At 51.0% G+C, this 4,794-nt stretch overlaps 1 protein-coding gene across 1 annotated transcript in view; it reads right to left on the bottom strand.

The window, feature by feature from the left end:
- Positions 1 to 4,794, bottom strand: part of LOC102676198 (protein O-mannosyl-transferase TMTC2) — a 99,716-nt gene that overhangs the window by 41,608 nt on the left and 53,314 nt on the right. The window lies entirely within an intron of this gene.

Raw genomic sequence — 4,794 nt, 5'->3', positions numbered from 1 at the left:
CTCTCTCTCTCTCTCTCTCTCTCTCTCTCTCTCTCTCTCTCATCGATAACAATCTCGGACGGGGGGGACGATTAATCATTTTTCGAACAATGCCACTCTCAGAAACGATAAAAATATTACTTGTCAACCGATGACTTATCGTTGCGGAGGTCGAACGGCGTAACGAGCGTACGGAAAACGAGCTGGGAGGAACGGTGGGGGAGAGTGCCAATAAACGAACTTTATATAACGCTCCCGGGGAGGAAGAAGAGGGGGACGAGGGTCCTATACGTGCCATCGTGGCATACATATTTTAGGAGAGAGAGAGGGGAAAAAAAATTCATTTTCGACCGCGTCGAGCGATTAATCTTTAATCTCGAACGTTGTCACTCGACGAACGATGAAAATATCACTTGTCGGTGAGAATGGTGAGAGTGATAGAATAGGGGAGAGCATTGGTGATTTAACACTGCAAATCGTCCCGTTTTCGTCGCTGATATTTCTTTTTTTTTTTTTTTCTCAACCCATCGAAATTGATCCAATGAGAAACGGAGAAGAGCGAATAAGACGAAAGGGATTCGTAGTTGTGTCTCGATATACGTCGAAAGGAAAGAGGATCCATCGATCTATCATCTCCCCTCGCATCGATTCGACTTTGAAGAGAGGAAAAGAAGAAGAGGAAAGAACTGGAAGCGAAAAGTGTAACGAATCGATAATTCCTCGTTTTTGGTAATCGTTAATCCTTCGCCGCGTGGTTGCCTCGTTTATGATAAATCGCGTTTCGCTCGTCAATTCCGTGGATCAATCGAACGATATCTCGGGAAGGGAACGAAAACTCGGGGATGGATATTGAAATTCCAGCGGAGGGAGGAGGGTGGTGATAACAATCGCGCGACAGTTTCATCGTCGTTTCATCGCCGTTTCATCGTCGATCGGGGCAAAAGAGCAGGGAGAGGGAAACACGGAGGATCGCGAACACGAACTTTTCACGCGGCTGGCTCTCGCGCGCCGGAACTTCATTATTTTAACCGAATATAAAAATCCGGTCCCCATCGTTTCAACTTGTTCTAACTCCGTCGTGAAAAAGTTATACTAATGACACGCTTTGTGAACGTTCGAACGAGTGGAAAAAAAGAAAGGAAAGAAGGAAGGAAGGAAATAAAGAAAGAAGGAAGGAAGGAAGGAAGGGAAGAGAAAGAGATAAAGATAGAGAGGGAGAGAGAGATGGCCGGTGGACGAGAAAAAGAGGCGGATATTTTCTTTCCGAGCGAAACGATCCGGCCTGGACCAGAGGAGTTTTCCCGTTCGTTAACGAGACGCTACTCCGCGTTCGTTAACTTTCAAGATGAATATTCGCGCAATATATAATGGACTCCTTCTCTTTTCCACCCTCTATTACCACCCTCCCACACCGAGCTTTTATTCATTCCCTCCTCATAACAATCCCTCTCGTTTGTACCAATTTGCAATTGTCCGCGATATTTCCCGCGATTTATTATTCCAACCAAGTCTCGGTTAACCGGTACACGCTATTTAAAATCGCTTCCCCGGAACGAACGAACGGATCGCTTTTCAAGGGACGCCCCGCTCCGTGCCAATTTCTTCGACCGAGGATTTAACGATCTCTCTTACTTACCTATCTCTCCCTTCGTCGGTCAGTTTATATTCGTTGGATTTGTATTTTCGAGTCGAAGAGGATCTTTCTCTCCTCCCCCTTTCATTCCTCTCGTACAAATCTGCCTCGACCGATCAACCCGTGTGAACGCGTACGACGAGGTTTTCGAATCGACCGCTTATTTCGAGTGGTTCGCGCGACGACGAGAGAGGGTGAACGGCCTGTGGCGCGAAGGGTCACGGATAAACGACCGCGGCCGATCGTTCGATTGTTAAAATAAATACATTGTTCGGCCATTGTTCGACCCCCGCGCTCTATTATTTGCAGTGTCGTCCGTGTAACGGGCGACCATACCGGGCACAGGTATGCGGCGACATTTCCCCAACACGCTCGGCTTTGTTGGCGATCGCCGGTCTCGATGACAAAGCGAGCTTCGAATATTTCTCGCGTCCCGGCTCGCCCCTCGCATCGTCCAAAATATTATCGGCGATGCGCGCGTGTTCGCGTCGTTCACCGCTGGATCCACCACTGCGGGGTTGCGGAGGGATGAGATTGGAACGCATCGGGGATGAGAAGAGAAACAGAGCAGACGAGTGATGATAAAAACCACGCTGGAAATGTGTCCCCTCCTCGAAATACGATCCTTGACCTCGGAAAACGATTCGTTCGTTCGACGGCATCGTGGAAAATTGTTCCAACTGATCGTGGCAAGGAAAGGAAGAGACGCTACGTTATATCGGATTATTCCATTTCTATTCCCCCCCCTCCCCCTGTTCTCGAGGCGACCGTGTCCGAGCAAAGTGGACGAACCATTAAATCGATGGCTGTTGTTTCCCGATCGAGCGTTAACTCGTGTCGCGTTCCTCCGTTCCTTGATGTATCGTCGATGGGAGGCGATTCTTTCGAGAAGTTGACAGCCGCTAATGCGATTAGTTTTCGGGAGTGGGTCGAACACACGTGGCAGAGATGCGCGTAGAGACGAAATAACACGGTTCGTTGATCGTCGATCGGGAAAACGTTACATCGACTTTATAAACGGGACGGGACGGGTCGGATGGATTTCGGCCTTTCGGTCGTTACGCGACTTTAATGACTCGGATTACGCGGGGGATAGGGACGAATAAAAGTCTCGATAAAGACACGCGGCGCGTCAGGTTTACCTCCCCTCCCCCCTCCCTCCCGTTAACGAGTCTGACGCATCGATAGCACCGGGGGGTATCCGAAAGCGGGAATGACAGCCGATAACTCGCACGTCCTCGTCCCCCCATTGTTCCCTCCCCGATAATCCGATATATCTATAATTATCGCTGGCGGATATTGCGCGGGGTTTCTCGATAATCGCACCCGCAACTGGTAACTGGATGTTCGTTGCTGTAATAAGCTATTGAAATTTCTGATGTGCTTCGATTCACAGAGCTCATCGTCCTCCACCGTTTCCAGATCTTAGCCTCCATTATTGAAAATACGATTCGATCGAGGGACGTTCGTCGATTTTAAAGATAATCCTTGCTCCTTACATTACGATATACGTAATCGTCGAAATCTGGCGAAAGAAACGAAACGGAACGGAACGGAACGGAACGAGTACTTGCACTTTCGCTCGGTGATATGGCTAATAAAAAGAAGGAGAGGGGGAAACACGTTTCCACGAGCCTCCTCCTCGGTTCCAACCATACGGTTCCTTCTTTCGTGGTCCGTCCAATAACCGTAACAGGGGGGCGTAATGTTAACGACGACGAGAGAGGAGGACGGTAAGAATCGTAGGTCGAGCGGGAGAATCAATTTGGCCGGCCATCGATGGAAGATGACGCCGTGACGATCGGCCGTTGTCATTGGGCGGCGCTGGCGGCGTTTCCTCTCACCGACGGGCGCGCATATGGTCGTACCACCACGACGGCGCGGTTGCGGTCGTATCGGCGGTCGTATCGACGTCGCGCAGGTCGTTTCCAGGGCTCCTTTCTCTCGTTACGGACCTCGTATTACCTAGCGCGGCAAGAGATCGACGGCCCGCCGAGGGGGGAAACTGCCGCGCTCGATAATTGGATCTTTCCATCGTCGGAACGCCGCTTCCGAAATGTAACGACCCACGAGTTACGACCGAGCCTCCTACGGCTTTTAACGATCCTCCCTGGTTCGTGGAGAGAGAGAGAGAGAGAGAGGAGGGAGAGGCCCCAGATGCGTTCCAATGGAAATTGTCGAGGTGTCTCGTATTGGGAATCGTACGGGCGGCGTGCACACCGGTGATACAGCGACACCGGTTCCCGTTACGGTCTACGGTCCTGAATCAATTGGACATCGGGGGAGGAGGAAGGCCAGCATCGGTGGTGGTCGTGGTCCACCATCGGTCCGTTCGGATCCGGTCGTCTCGGTTCGGGGACTCGATTCGAAATCTAGCCTAGAGCCAGGTGGGATATCGCGCTGTACTTCTAATCCTAGATTTTCTCGTTTAGTTTTTTTTTTTTTTTTGCAGCGCAAAAAAGTTTCGAGAGGGAGGGGGAGTCGAAAGAGGAAACGTGAAATCTGGAGAGAAACGAGAACGTCAGAGACGGAGAAAGAGGAAGAGGTGGCTGGAGAGGGAGAGAGAGGGGGAAGGGGCGTAAGGCGAGCGGAAAAGAAGAAAAAGAAAGAGAAGAGAAAGAGAAATAACAGAGAGAGAGAGAAAGAGAATAACGGAGAAAGAAGGACAAGGGAGGAGGGAAGGACAGGAAAGGATTGGAATTGTGGCTGCGGTGGAAACGCGATTCACGGTGGTCGTGGAACCGATCGATACACGGCAGCCGAGTCGACCGACAGCTGCTGTGGCTGAAGCTGGAGCTGGTGGAATCGAGGCAGCGAGCCTCGACGGAGAAGCGCGGGGCACCGCTCTGTTGCGGATCGAAGCGACGCATTAGCGCTCGTACAACGCTGTTTCCTGAGCGCTCCGCGATAATATCCTCGCGAGCCCGTTGTATACGAGCGCGTTCTACCGTTCTTTGGTGTCGCGCTGCCGAGAGAGAGAGAGAGAGAGAGAGAGAGAAGTAGACACGTATACACATACAAACACACACGCGTATTCGTATAAAAGGGAAAAGCGCGAACGCGCGTACGCCTCGAATAATGGCCAATGGAAGCGCACAGGAAGATTCGGTTCGCGCAACGTGCAACCAACGATATGACGTTTATCGTTTATAGCCGCGTTCTCGCCGCGTTGCACACGTTGC

The sequence above is a fragment of the Apis dorsata genome, unplaced genomic scaffold (genome assembly GCF_000469605.1).
Source record: "Apis dorsata unplaced genomic scaffold, Apis dorsata 1.3 scaffold_645, whole genome shotgun sequence".
Taxonomy (NCBI): Eukaryota; Metazoa; Arthropoda; class Insecta; order Hymenoptera; family Apidae; genus Apis; species Apis dorsata.
The sequence above is the reverse complement of the archived record's forward strand: the minus strand, read 5'-3'. Positions and strand labels throughout refer to the sequence as shown.